The sequence below is a fragment of the Gobius niger genome, assembly GCF_951799975.1.
Source record: "Gobius niger genome assembly, chromosome: 11".
In the NCBI taxonomy this organism is placed as follows: domain Eukaryota; kingdom Metazoa; phylum Chordata; class Actinopteri; order Gobiiformes; family Gobiidae; genus Gobius; species Gobius niger.
In genome coordinates this window covers 11,074,857-11,090,481 of record NC_136862.1, presented here as the reverse complement: position 1 = coordinate 11,090,481, position 15,625 = coordinate 11,074,857, and the positions used below count along the sequence as shown (strand labels likewise).

The window sequence follows — 15,625 nt, the reverse complement described above, 5'->3', positions numbered from 1 at the left end:
GGGCAAGTTTTCATTACAGAATGATATGATGATTGTTTGTTTTTTATTTATTTATTATATTAAGTAGCATTGAATTGTAACACAGGCAGCCAGCAGTTCTGTAAGGGAAATGTATGGAGTAGATTTTGTGCAACTATAGTGTATTTGACAGGTTGCCAACACTAAGGAAGGAACATACAGTATAGCTTGAGACAAACTAAAAGAACAACATAATTTGAACTGTAGCCTTCAGTCGGGATATTACAGTTTATTTTCCACTTTTCCCGTGAACCCTGCAGCTCACACATGTTAACCCATGTTTGTGCTGCAGTCTGACCGAGATGAGCAGCTCAACGCTTTGGTCATCGTGAATAGATTGGATTATATTACTAGTAGTGCTATATCATGACATGTCTCGTGTGGTGGGCCTTGTGCATGCGCGCCGCGCGCCCGTGCCATGGGTGAGCCTGCTTCTTTAAGGGTGGTGTCAGCGCAGGCAGAGGAGGAGGAGTGTGGCTGTCTCCGCTCACTCCGCCACAGCGAGGGGACTCCGACAATAAACAATCCCCTCTGACTCCACGCTACACGCTCTCCCGGCTCGCACCGGGCCGTCCCAACCTTTTTGACACAACGGCACATTTTTAGGACTAAACGTTTTGTGTTTTACACTCTGACCCGCCATTTTCCCCTCCGTTAAAGTGTCAAGACAGATGCGACGCTTTTCATTGGGATTTGCCTGTCGAATACTAACGATGCGCCTCTCCGGCTGACTGCGCGGTTCCCAAACGCAGGTAAGGAACGCACTGTCACAACTAGACTATTGTCGACACTGGGGTTTAAATCCTGGGATGTAGAAACCTGATGTCGAGGGTTAGGTTGACTACGAACGGAGGTTTGGGAGGGTTGTTTGTGTGACGCGAGGCGAGCCGAGGCGCATATGGATAGCGCTGAAAACGCTGCATAAAGAAGTGGGGAATGAACCTGGCTGCGTGCGATGGCACAGGCTTCTGTATTAGCTCCGCTAGGGCTTTACTCGTTTATATCCACGACACAACATTCTGCTACATCCTAGCCTACGGTGTCAGTGGAACACGCAGTCCAAAGTCAAAATGTAAGACGTGCTTTCAGTTCAACGCCTATTTCCCAGTGGGTTTCAGCTTACTGTAGCGCCACTGTCACTGACTGTATAAAGTGAATGAGTCCTCATCCATAGCCAGTAGCCACACTAGACCACACCATGACTTCGTCGTCCTGCCTGTAAAATTCATGTCAATGTTAACAGAGTTCAGTGAAATCACTTTTACGCATGGGCTACATAATACCGGGTCAGACAGCACACCGTGTGATATTTTGGTACGAATCACTTTTAGCACCACCAAAGGCAGCCTCTATACACTTCTAGTGTTATGTAAAGCAGTATTAGCCAGTTCTGACACAGCGTGCTCAATTTGTCTTAGGACACAATGTTAAAGGCACTGCTTAGGTAGAGCATGTTGATTTACTTTACCTTTTTTAGTGGAGAATCTTCCCAAAAATAACTTCATTATTTTACAGACATAATGTTATATGGGGCGATTGATATGTTACCCAACCCATTTAACGGATATTCTTTTCCAACTGTATGTGTATCAGTTTATTCCAGGAGCCACAATACACTTGTCCTCTTGTTGCCTGTCACATCACTGTCTTGTTGAGTCAGATATGCTCCCATAGAAACTCGCTGACATTTCTCTCTAAGCCTTTTTGAGTGGCCCTTTGTGTTTTTTTTTTTCTCCCCTTCTGATTCTTCCACTGTCTCACTCACTATAGTTCACTGGACTTTGTATCCGTTTTGCTGCAAAGGTCAAAAGAGTATGAAGTTGGCTGGAAGTTACAGAGGAGCAGCACTCAACCTTTAATGGGGTCATATTCTTAGCTTTTAAGGACAGATAAAATGTGTTGCCTCATCTGTGGCGCAAAGAAGCCAAGAAGAAAGTAGATAAAAGTTTCCTAAATTCGACATCTTCCGCTGTCTGTGTCTGGGGGGCTGCCTTTTTAGCCCTGCTTTTGTTGAGTATTTAAGCTGCTTAATTATTTGACCTGAACTTGCACGGGATGTTCAAGGTTCTCGCTGTCCTCTGTTGCCATAGATAACTAAAGGCTTTTCATTTTAAGTCCAAGTTGAACGTTGTTGCTCTAAGTTGGAGCGGTCTATGCACATCTCCTGTAACTCGGAGGATTCGGGAAATTATCCTGGGAGCTGCTACACTGTTGAGTGAAGGGCACTAGGCTGCGACACAAGGGGAACATTCAAATATCTCAATGCAAATGATGTCCAGGCTGGCATACAGTCGCAAGGTTGGATTCAGCACTTGACTCTCCTATCCACTCTGGCTGGTCTTTCATGACAAAAACAACTGCTGCTGGCCCGAGTGGCCTGTTTTGACAAGCCGTTGGCCTGTGTCGGTGAATTCCCACACAATTTTCGGTTTAAACTTCATTTTACACTACCTTGATAAATTGTACCAAACAAAATTTAGAACAATGTAATCTGCTTTGTAGCAATGTGTAATAACTTGTGCCTAGTACATACACAATGGAATAATGTGTATTAGTATTTTGGAGGTTTATTACTTATTAGTAATAAGACATAAGACCCTTAGAGTTAGGGTTTAAGGTTAGAGGTAGGGTATTATGTGTTATTACATTATGTACTTCCATAATGCTAATACATAATATTCCTTTGTGTATCTAACCCATAGGTTCAAGTTATTACACATTGTCATGCAGTACATCACATTGTACTAAACCTGACAGGTACAACATATTAAGGGTGTAAAATAAAGTGTTACCCAATGTGAAAACAAGAATCTTTGGATGGTGGTGTTTTCTTTGGATGTATTGCCATATCTTGATAAAATGTGAACTGATTATTATAACATGAAGTAAATGTGTTGCTTATTTTCTCCATCTTTAAATCCCATTGTGTGTTGTAGCCTATCATTTTGATATAATAATCAAACCACCTTTATTCTATTCTACCTTAGTTTTAAGCCATGGGGGAGAAAGTTGGAATGGGGGCCACACATGTCGCTCTCGTTAGCTCGAAACACTATGAATTCACATGAAATTTGTCTGAATTAAACAATGCACAGTAATAACACTGTATTTGGATTATTATGAGAGGAACCTATATTTTTTTCTTTCTCGTGTTTTATTTTGATATTTGCCGCTTTGTCTCAGCTTATTTGACATTGTTTAATAAATCTCAGTTTTACTCCGCATTTAATATTAATAATGTGATGTGAATTGAGATGAAGATACAAAGAACTATTGTGTGTGTGTGCTTTTTATAAACAAATTACAATACAATGCAAGTTATTTTGGCTTTGTGTTTAGAGCGTGCTTTTGTACCCTCAGCGCCACAGTACACAGCCATCCACTTATCTCAACTAACAGCCTCTCTGACTACTTCCACTGTGCCAGCCCCAAAACCTACTGTTTGTCAATCTGTCACTCACTGGCGCTACAGACAAAATTGAGGGTGGCACGGGGCTTTCTGATGGCCTCGGATAGTTGGCAAAAAAACAAACTAATGTGCAATCTACCAGAACAAGTGTCATGCATTTACTGCAGAGTTTTTGATTTATTATAGACCTGGGAGCTGCCCAGAACTTGTGTTGTTGGCTGCCGAACATTGTTCAAGGGCACTTTGACAGTAGATGTGGAGGAATACAAGTGCATTTCTCATCTACTTAGAGGCCTGCTCTCTCTCAGGCCTGCTCCGGATTCAAACCGGAGACCTTTGCCACAAACACATTTCTCTAATTGTCCTGGCTCTATAATCTCCGCGTGCAGCATGAAGCCAAATCATTTCATTGTTCATTTCTTTATTGTTTGTTGATTCTGCAGACACTCTAAGCTAATAAGTCAAAAAACGCCTCTAGCCATAGACGGTGTTGTTGTAAAATAGTAATGTTGTAAACTACAGGGTAATTAGAGATGCAAGATCTTGAAATATTGTTGTGGCGTTGGAAGTAAACCCTCACAAAGGGCTAACACGCAGAGATAAATATGAAATGCCAACGCAAGGCCTTTAACGAAATGCTTTGTGCTACAAAACCTAAATGATCACAATACTGTTATTACACTGACTTTTTCGTCATGCCCCCTTGTGGTTAGAAGGAGCATTTTTGGCTCAGTTTTTAAGCATCCCCTTGTTGACTCTGTGTTCAAGATCAAACCCAAATTAATTTTATCTCCTGTACGCCATTAAAGCGTCATGTGAACGAACGGACGAGCTTCGAAGCCAGGCGTTACGCATTCATTGACCATTACCACTTAACATGATTGTGTTCAAAGCCTTTGCACTACTCCCTGACCACTATACTCCCTGCTATCGATAACAGTTCCTTTAGTGCAGCGGTGCATTCGAGTGAACCATGCTCCATAGTTTTTGCTGATATTTGAACAAGTATTAACTGTGATTTGACTCTTAATCTGATCCTGCTGTTCCACACCCTGCCAGTCTGTCGGTTTCATAATACCACAAGAGATGGCAAAACAAATCACCAGCTCATATTGTTTGGAAATACTGGAATGATTTTTAATTAGTGTAAGTCTTGAGTAAACACAGATGAGTAGAGACTGTTTTATTGTACATGTTGTGTATTTCAAAATGAACGCCGTGAAAGCTAAAACGCGCTGCGATTACGAGAGACGGAGAGCTAGCTGGCTCTCTGAAGTCAGATGATGGCGTGGGCAGTTTGGGAGTATTCCCCGCGCGCACTGCTCTGGAGATGGGCCTCAGTAAGTGCTCCTCGGTAATAGCTGCGCACTATCTCGTTCAGAGACAATCACTCGGGCTCCTGTTGGTGCCTCTGTCGCGAACAGAAGGCAACCAAAGTCAATGGGGCTCGTTTTGATGACAAGGCAGGAACCGCTAAATGCGTCTTTACTGCCAGCACTCCTGGGGGCTGGCGCGGGAGGGGGATGACGGAACGCTAGCAGCCCCCGAGACGGATGCTGCCGGGCCCGGGTCTCATCTGTTGAATGGAATGACTGACCCTCCCATCTCCTCCTCTTCCTCCTCCTCCTCCTCTACCTCCTTCACCCTCACCTCCAGCTCTCCGCCCCTTGAACGCGCCACACGGCTTCACCTTGGCCTTGGCCGCAATGACAGGGGCCCTCAATTATCCAGCGCCGATTGATCGCTGCTGATTGCAATTGCCGTGAATTATTTAGACTTTGCTGAAATTGCCAGGCGAAATGGGAGGGAAACAGAAAAGATGTTGCAGGTCAAACAAATAATCCTTGTGATGCTTGGAAACAAATGCTGCTTAAAAGTTGTACCAAAAAGAGTGTTTAGGGGTGTCTGTTGCCGACACAAATATAAGAAACTCACATTTGGTTTGACTCTATAGATGTACAAGATGGCTCTCTCCCATAGACATATTTTTAATATCATGTACTACTGTTCAAATCAAGTTACAGAAGGTTTAAATCCATGTTCACATCTTTTGAGTTTGTTTTTATGTCGCTGTTTGGCTCACCTGACACAGGAAGTACCTGCTCTAATGCACTAAGTAATAAAACGTGTGATCTTGCTATTAAATTTGCAAGTTATTTAGAAAAGAAAAAACCTATTCTGTGATCAACAGTGCATTGTAAAACATGCCCCGGAGCCTTAACCTTTGAGTGAAGGCTAAAATATGAACTGCTAACTGTTTTGTCTATTTTTGTCTATTTTTTTTTGCTGATGACATTTTTAAAGTTTTTAACTCTATCCCTTCCTATTTGCTGATTGTGATTAATCATGCAGCTTAAAAATGAACACAGTAATAATTCTTAAACCTTGCACCTACAGCACTAGTGTACATATTGTAGCCCTGACTTGCTGATATGAATGAATGTGACTACTCTCATGGCCGGTCTGCTGTGGCACTGTCTCCTTTCCTCCTTCTCTTTCTTTCTCTCCATCGCTCCCTCTCTGCCCCCAGGCCTCCGAGGTGCGGATGACACCGTTGTGGTTAGAGCCATGCCAGGATGCTGCATCTGTGCGCAGGGCCCGGGCTTTCCTCTTCTATGCCACAAACAGGCCAGAGTCAGGGACGTGACTGAGCGGAGCTGTGTGTATAGCCTCTTCACAGACAACCTTGTTTAAAGTGCAACAATGCTGATAGCTTTTCGGGGCATTGTTTAGCAGATACGGAGGTTGAATATAATTAGGCCTATGATAATACAGACCTTCAATCCAAGGATCAGGGATTTGCACGAGCTTACAATGTCCCACAGACAGGCTCCAGACAAGGCTTTACTTGCTGTTGTGTTATTGCATATGTAGCGGTGGAGTAAAAGCCCGAAGGGTTGAAGGCGAGAACATGAGTCACAAAGTTAGATGTAGGGCGGCTGGATATTAGATGAGCAATATAATGTAGGATAAGAATATTGAAACACTAAAAAGATGGTGCTTTAATAGTATAATGTAAACTGTACAGGTTTTTGTTTGAGCTGAGTTTTTTATGAAATCTTCCCTCCCGGGTGCTGATCCGAGGTCAAATCTTATTAATAATAGAACCATGGATGAATAAACTATTAGATGTGTAGTTTTGTGAACAATACACCTTTAAAATGTTGTCAAAGGTTATTTATGACTCCCGATCCATGTTGATAGAATGGAAAAGTATTTTTTTGTGTGACTGTAATAGGCTGCCTTTATTTCTTACCCATCTTGCACTAATGACAGCTTTGTAATAAGCTCACACTGTGCCGCTCTACTTACATCACTGCATATGTACAGTTATGGTGTAAAAGTGCCCAAGGGTTGAAGGCTGGAACATTGAGTCGCAAAGTCAAGAGTAGAGTGAGGTGGCTTGTTATTGTGTCCTATTTTAACCAGGTTATGTGGCGGGGCGGGCGAGGTGCAGAGAGGAGCGAGAGAAGCAGGGGCCCTAAGTGAAAATGCCACTCATTCCTGAAGAGTCCCTGGTCTCGTCAAGGTTAGGCGCTTGTCTTTGTAAGTTGAGGGATTGATGCATGAGCCTGTCTGGCGCTGAATTCAAAGTCCAAGGCTGTCACAAGCAGCAGCAATGCCCCCCTTCCCAGCCCTCCCTCTCCTCTGTGTGCAGGCCATCACAGGACTCCGTCCTTCCCAACTTCTTAGCAGCACGTCCTTTTGGGAACCTTGAGCAGCACCAGGCAAGGACACAGCGTCTGGTGCAATGTGTGGAGGGGGGGGCTTTATGTAACACACGGCTTTAAACATGGCTGTATGACTTCCCTGACACGGAGCAGCGCGATGCAGTCACACACACCCACCCCAACCTAGCCCTCCCTCCTCCACACACGCCCGCCCCATACCCATCCCTGCAACTTAATTATATCTTTCTTTTAAAAGCTTTCGTTTGAAATTAAATTTTCCCTGGCAATTAACTAAAGAGGAGTTTTCAGAATTTATGAATGAATGATGGATATATAGCACAGGATGACAGCGGGAGGAGGGAGCGGAGAGGAGGGTCAGTGAAGGCAGCGCGGGTGATGCATATGGAGTGTACGTTTTGTAGAGGTCTCAGACGGCGCATTTTCGACAAGGGTGAAGTTCGGGGGAATATCCAACATTTTCAAACTTTGTACCTGCTCTAACAGCACTTGAGTGTTCAGAGTACACCATTGTGCTGTCAATACGAGGCGCACACTAACATACTTTCTTAACACCGAGCGGGAAGACTGAAAAATGCACAAGAAGGGATTTCCCCATTCTCTCATTCACATCTTCGTGTTGGAAATTGCTCTGTGAATGATGCTGCTCCTTTGGTTTCTGCTGTAATTGTGCAACTTTTTGGCTCTTGGTGATGAGCTGAACTGTTGCCGGGCAACAGGGGACCTGTGCTGGTGGCCTCGAGAGTCAAAGCCGTGAGCTCCAATAGAAGAATGTCACCCGGTCCCATCGCAAATGCCACAGCTGTTGGATGGAGTTTTAAAGCAGTTTGTTGTGTATAGTAGGCTACCACACTTTTCCATTTTCTGTTGGAACTTGTCATGGCTGTGACCTTTCGTCTGCTTCCTCCTTTATCTGTAAATGAATACACAAGTGAATCAGTGAGCCTTCAGAGAATACTTTCGCTCAAATTAGTGGCTTGTCTCTAAATGACGAAATGAAAGGCGAGCCACATCAGAGCGCAGAGAGCGAGGACATTTGGCATAACCTCAGACTGCCTCTTTCACTCAAAGTGCTCTGTGAATCTCGGAAATATGCTGTCCTTTTGTGAACCTCCAGCCCACTTGTAAATCCATTAGTGAGGTGCCGTTATTCATTGCATCCTCACCAAAGCCTGGTAAATAGACTGAAAAGAGTGTGACACCGAAGTATGGCTCTCTGCTAACTGAGTTTGAAGGCTCCGAGTATTGGAGAGGCCATTTGTGAGAAGGAGGAGGATGGAGAGTGCAGAGCTGATGACTGGAGGCACCCATATGACCTATTACTTAGGGAGAATGGACTGGTGACCAGAAGATTGCTGGCTCATACTCCACTCACCCGCTGCCCTTCAGCAAAGGCAATTAACCTGGATTCCTCCAGTAAATATCCAGCTGCAGAAATGGGAGAGATGTGCAAGAGCGATAATCGTGTAAGTGACTTTGAATAAAAGTGTCCACTAAGCAGCAAGATTAATACAGCTAATAGAACCATAGCTTATGTTTTCAACTTATCAAGGACTTGAGGATGTCCAGATTGCTACTTTCTCCTCCTCTGTGCTGGATTTCCACACAACCATTGTCTTCATATCATATATTAGAATTTAAATCGACAAGTACCAAGCTGTGGCCATTTTAATTGACATGGATAGCTGTATAGCCAAATCAGCACAAAAAGTAGGTCAAAGGAACATTGTGCGGTTGGATGTGAAGAACACAAATTTTATTTTGTAACTGTTTTGGCGACAGTGAATCAAAGTCTCTGAACTCTGTTTAGTTGTTCCTTGATAAACAGGACCTGCGCTGCCAAAAGAACAGGCTAGTAGCCAATGGTATTAATGTGACCTAGATATCAGATACATGCGCCACAGTCTAAAATGTGTGTCTGCGTTGAAAGATGCCTTTGAACTACTTTGAACTTTGCCAATTGGATCATATTGTTATATAAATGACTTCCTTGACATGGATATTAATACATAACCATGTTGACCGTATACTTAGCATTGGCCTGGTAATAATAGTGGTTCCATTGATCAGCATGTAAAGCGACTATGACAGTATTGTTGGCCTTTACTGGCAGCCTTACTTGTCTTTCCTCTGGCATTAGGGCGCCGGGGCCTGACCTTGACCTGATTGCTGAGAAGGCTTTTTAAGTAACTCTTCCAGAAGCAGATCCAATCATGTGACACCCTTCACCCGGCCTCACCCCCCTCCTCCCCTGTCCCCTCCCGCCTCCTGTCTCTGTCCTCTCTCCTCTGACCTTGTATGTCTGCCACACTCGCGGGCAGCAGTCAAGCACGTCAAGGCTTCAGGGGCCAGTCATTCACTTGGCTAATCACCCCCAAGGTCAAACGGGGTCGTGGGCGAGTCACACAGACCGATCCTTGTCCTAATGTCCCGGGACCTTATCTCAAATTTGGGATTGAGGGGGGGCTGTGACAAATGGGGCATGGTTTAGTCATCCGCTGAGTCTGATACCAGCGCAAGTCAGGGAAGAGAGGTGGAGTGGTGGTGTCCGCGCTGATTCATGGAGGATTTGTGTTGTTGCAGCTGCCCCCTGCTTAGTGGCTCACTTCGGTGCACCCATGCATGCTCATATGTCCTCAAAGTATTTTTGTTTTGGTTTGCGCCCACTCGATGTGTTTACCATATGGCAGAGGAAATTGGGATCATGTCGCTATCGATCAGCATTTTTGAAGTTTATAATGGCAGTCAGTTATTTGGGTGGTGCACAATTTAGTATTTAGTAAATGATCCTTATCTGCTATATTGGGTGACAAAAGATCCATTAATATCGCAAGTTGCCACAATATATTGCAACATGTAGGGGGGGCGTCAAACTGTCATAACAAGACTTTAATAAGTAATACAGTAGGATCAAACAAGATGACATAAGATGAGGCTATCTTATCTTATCTTGTTTTGAGCCTGGTGTATTACTTATTTAAGTTTTGTTATGACAGTTTGACCCCCAAAAGAATATCTGTTTCATATAATTTAATGGAGTGTAGTGTTTTAAATTGGTCTCTTAAGATATTGCACTAATTTTGTTATTGCAACATTCAAGAGTTATTGATTATGGCATTTTTTTGTCATATCGTGTAGCCCTACAGCGTACAACAGTGATGTACAATCATTATGGCAATAAACTGAATATTTTTACTTGCTGTTCATTATTTCAGTAGACAAGTGGAATGTTTGATATTTGTCCTTTCTTCATTGTGCTGTTTTATATCATAGAGATAAAATACAACTAAATGATTGCATTACAATCAAAAAAAGGAGGTGATAAGACCAGCTCCAGTTTAAAAACCTTTTATACGGAAGAATTGGGCCAGGCCTAATGCCAATCAGTTACCATGCTGACACCAGTAATAATTGTTTGTATCTGGCCATCAATCCGTGCGATCCGAGAGCCCTGTTTTCATCCTGAAATCTGATCTGCCCGATGCATGTTGGCGTGATGGACTGTTAACAAAGGGGCTTTTGAAAGGGAGATTAGTTTGGCCCATAAGCAAATTTATTCTTTTAATGCATCTGTCACATAAAAAGGAGCAATGTAATTCAGGGGGATTTACTTTGACATTCTCCCATTTAGATTTAAAGCTTGTTTACAGCTCGGCCTCTGTGGAAAGAATGTGGTTGTAAATGTACTTTTAGACTTGAAGCTTTTAGGCTGGTCCCTGTGGGAATCAAAGCTTGGTATTTTGGGCAGTTCCCCCTGTGGCTTGTGATGATTTGATAATAAGAAACGTCTTGTTATTGTGAAGCTAAAAAGTGATCACCTGTGAAGATTTGACATTTAAAATCAGACTGTCGCTGGCTTCATGATATTTCCTGTCGTCATAATGGCGACAGATCCTAAAAGGTTGGAAACAAAATCATCAGTGATCGGGAAATGCTCAAATCTGTCAAATTAATCTGAAGTTTAGGCTTATTCTTACAGAAAGTTCGCTTGCGTTTAGATACAAGGATTTTTCTCTCTTATTAATGGCAGAGCTAATAGGCTAACACCTACAAAAGTCATACAGAACTTGAGTAAACATTGTGCATTTACTCCCAATGTAAATAAACAGAAAGGGAAACTTGTCGCTGCTGTTTTATGATCACAGGTCCTTAAAGGTCACAACAACAAAAATCTCATGTATAACATTTGTGGTCTTGTTTTTTGTTTTTGTTTTCTTAACCCACGCACCACAGGTTAGCTGCCTTGTGTAACTGTGTTTACACGACCGGAGCTGGCACAAGCGCCGCCAGACGAGTGCGCTTTATCTGGGGCCTCTCTCGCACTAAGCCACCTTCCCTTCCATTCAGGCCTGACCTTGGTGCTTATGAGGAGGCATGGGCTGACCTACATCCACCCCCTATAACTAGAACTCCAACCTCCACACCGAGACCTGACACCCTACACTAGCTCCTTTTTTACACAAGCCTATTTCCTGTGCTATCCTATTTATTCCGCTTTTCATAGGTAGAAAGTGGAGCAGAGGTGGACTGGCATGTTTGTGTGCACTGAGTCACCGTTAGCATGCGGCGGCTTAGCACCGGGCTGGTGATAGTTTAGCGGCAGGTCAGGCCTTCCCGGGTTTTTCAGAGTGCAGTGTCAAACAGTGGCTGATGCAAATGAGTCCACACGCAAACACGCGGCGTAAGGAGCATCTGCCGGGGCTAATGCTGCAGGATGGGCAAGTGGTGCCACGCCAGGGGGCTAACATGGGGTTGCTAATGTAGGCTACCGCCAAGTTAGTGAGTGCGCTGCTCTTTTATGTAGTCCTTATATGTGATTGTGGGTAATATGAATTAATGAGGTTTTTTTTTTTAGGTTGTGAAACTGAAGATGAAAACAAATTACAAGGTGCTGTTAAGGAAAATACTGAACATAAACAAAGCATTTTGTGCTTGTCTTAATCTATCTCGGAAAAGGCATTGTATTGCATTTTGAAAGGATTTTGACTTGAAAGGATGCCTGTCAGGGAGTTTTTTGTCTACTTTACTTTTGTCTGCTGCTGCCTATGTATGAGCAAAAAATAAAATCATAAATAATGTTTCTCGATGCTGTTTCTTATCTGGTACCATTACTGTACGTTGTGTTTGAGTATGCACAAGTTTAATTGAAGTTCACTCGGGTCAAAACTGTCAGTGTTAATCAGAATAATCAGACTAGCAGCCGTGGCCTAAAATGCCAATCCAATTGTTAAAGTCCTGACTGTCTCTGTATTTATAACAGATAGCGTACTAGAGTTTAAGTGAACCGATTTTTAAAAGGTAATAATTGAATGTCACCTCTGAGTTGTGGGGAAAAAAAAGTCCAAGCTAAACAAAGGTTGCTAAGCGACACGAGGGAGGGAGGAGTGATCATTTTGGGGTAAGTGCATTAATATTTAAATTGGTCGTCAGATGTGTGGGGGTTTTTTTGTGTGTTCATTTTCATGTTTTCTAGTCTCCTACCAAAAAAATGAAAGAAAAGTGTCAGTGGGCAAGGCTTGTGGGTAGGATTATAGGGAGGACAACCAGCCATGGCTTAAACGAAGTGAGGGTTTGCATGCAAGTCTCCCTGCGTGATCTCCGATACATCATAGACTAACGCACACACGGTGAGCACCTCTTGTCATGCTAGCAGGCATTAGGGCAGCTCGCACTCCAGTATCTCTCCAAGCCTACACACGCTTCCCATTTCTCCCGCTGCATGACATGTCATACCTTCTGGAGGTGTTAAACGACCACAGAAAGCAGGGCCATGTTTGAATGAGGCTGGGGGTCCCCTTTTAGTATTCAGGGGTAGAAGTCACAGAGATGAGATGTGGGACCGTGAAGTGGTGAGGACTGTTGAGTGTGTCCTTTTGTGTATGTGTGTGTGTGTAACCTCGGGAGCAGTTGTTGTATTAAGGCGTGGGAGGATTTATGCCAAACTACAGCTGATAAAAGCTCTGAAGAAAACAGGGCCGCAATGTTAAGAGGGAGCGTTGGAGTCAAGATCGTGCTAAGTAATAGCTGAGACAAAATAAGAGCATGTCAAGAGCAGGCCCTCTCAAAAAACATGCAAAGATGTACTAAGCAGGGAGTTGAAGCCAAATGCACACATGCACTGTATTATTATGACCAAAGTACTTGTAACGTGCAGGCAACAAGGCAGGTTTATAATACTATCTTATGTAGTACTTGTAAAATGTGAGCGTTCACGGAGGTTTTTATTCCTCCTTTGTTTCTCTGACTGTCTCCCTTGATCACGCTCTGCAGAACTCCTCACACGATCTTCGGGAGAGGAGGAGAAAAAAAAATAAAAAGTGGGTCAGGGCGACCTATTTTTTTTTCCCACAGTTCACGGCGGTGGAGGGTGGCGGTGTTATCGTCAGTTAGACTGGAGCAGGGCCTGATGGGGAGGCAGGGCCCTGTCGCCAAACGCAGCCACTCAGAACTGGGTCACAGCAGAGGCTACGTCTTGTAAACGGCTTGTCATACCGGGGAGAAAAGCTGCAAATGAACCATAGATTATACGCCCTGAGCTGAGTGCCGGGGTCTCTCCTCGTTCCCCTGTGCCACACTTCAAAAACACCAGGCTGTACGTACATATAAGGCTGGGAGTAGCTCTGTGCCATCACCGCGCCACTACCTCCCTTAAGTCCCGCTCCTCTCCTCAGTCTGTGGTAATAGCGTTTGATTACTGCAGTCAGACCTGACAAGCTCAAAGCCTGAGCCGAGCACTCTTTTAAGTAAAAGATCCTTTCACATTTCTCTGTCTCTGACACACAGCGAGCTGTTTTCTAAATATAGCGCGCTTTCTCCCAGATTTGCTCGACTTTATTCAGGTCAGGTTATTTACTGTACCAAGTTCAACTGTGGTTTAGAAATGAGCAATACAGATGCTTATTCAGCTGCAATGACCTCTTTGCATATCATCTGTGCCAAAACCAGGCATGTGAACAAATTCTTTTCAGTCCACGCTCACTAAAATATCACAAATGCATGTCCTTAAATAAAGACTGCATGGTTATATTGCCTATAGTGATAACACATGAATAACAAAGTAAAACAGCTACCTAGAGTTGGCATTATGTTGAAAGAACAATATGATTCCCACTGACCGGCACAGCCCTGCTCTGCTTAATCACGTGTGATCTCCACTGTCTATTCATTTTGGTTAAATTATTTATTGCACATTTGCTCATTCGTGTGGTTGTACGCCACCACACATGAGCCACTCACCATATGTTTTTATATTCTCCTGCGTCTCCTTCTCTCCAGACACTTCTCTCTTTGTCTGTTGTCATCCCTCAACATTCTTCATTCTACTCCACTCATGCATGTGCTTATGTAGTGGATTTCAGACTTGTGCGTGCCCAGAAAAGTATTGTCCATTGTTGTGCGTGGACTCGCACAGCTTGTTGCCTCAAACTCTTTTCTCTGTTTGCCTGCAGACAAAGCAGGATAAACACTTGTTTTGATATCCTTCACAAATAATACGTGCGAGCGCCTGTGAGCTAAAATCTTTGAACACAAGATCAGGGCTTTCTGGTCTTCTGTTGTGGTGTGCAGGTGCAGCAGAGCTCACCCATTTTTCAGTATGTGGAAACATTCTTCTCCACTACAGCGCTTTAGATGAGCCATGGGGGTGAACCAAAGGGAAGGGTCCTGTAGTGATTGTGTTAATATTTAAAGCTCCCAATCTGAGCGCAGACTTTTTGATGTGAAAGATCTCATTGGGGATAAAAATGAGCTTCATTAGCCGCGGTGACTCTGGGCATCCCTAACAGGAGTGAAGAAGCTAATAATAATCATACTGGTTTCAGTGTGTGTTAAAGCAGCCTTATTAGCCAAGGTGTCACACTAACAAACATAGCATAATACCCCGAGGTGGGGCTGAACATGACGGGGGACCGGATTAGCTCCAGTTAGCGCACACACACAAACAGAAGGGCAGCAGTGCCTCGAATGGGTCCACTGTAGACCTGCACGTTATTCTTAGCCCAAGAACTTTGTGTTTCCCAGCCAAAGACCCTACTTAATTGAGGAGCTACTCGTGGCTGGTGTCGCCCAGTAGCCCAGCCTTTGAGAGATGTATGGCCTTGCTTCTGTCTCTCTCTGCCTTTTGCACTTTTTCCACTTGTTGCTAACTCTTTCGACCCACTACTTTTTAGTACCTGCTTCCGCCTTGGTCCAAAGCGAGCCAAGGCAATATTGAGGCATGAGACATGAGACATACACCAACAGAACACTAGCAGCTGATTAGCTAGATGAGAGACTCTGCATATGCATATGCATATGCATATGCATATGCATATGCATATGCACGTATATACATTTTACAGTTTACCGCAGTAATTGCTTTTACTATTGTTGGGGTTGTAATTTTCACTGACTGCTGACTGACAGCATTAGACACTGTTGGCTTACTTTTATACTATTTTGGCAGCATGTTTCTTCTTGTCTTCTTGCAGTTCTAGGCAATAGACTACTAAACTAAACTATTTCTGAATAA

General features: G+C 43.7%; 1 protein-coding gene across 2 annotated transcripts in view; it reads left to right on the top strand.

The window, feature by feature from the left end:
- Positions 1–467: 467 nt before the first annotated feature.
- nrip1b (nuclear receptor interacting protein 1b) overlaps positions 468–15,625 on the top strand; it is a 37,900-nt gene continuing 22,742 nt past the window's right edge. For both annotated transcript variants that reach the window (XM_079565565.1, XM_079565564.1), the window contains exon 1: positions 468–770. The gene's annotated coding sequence lies outside the window, so the exon portion shown is untranslated. The remainder of the gene's footprint in view (positions 771–15,625) is intronic.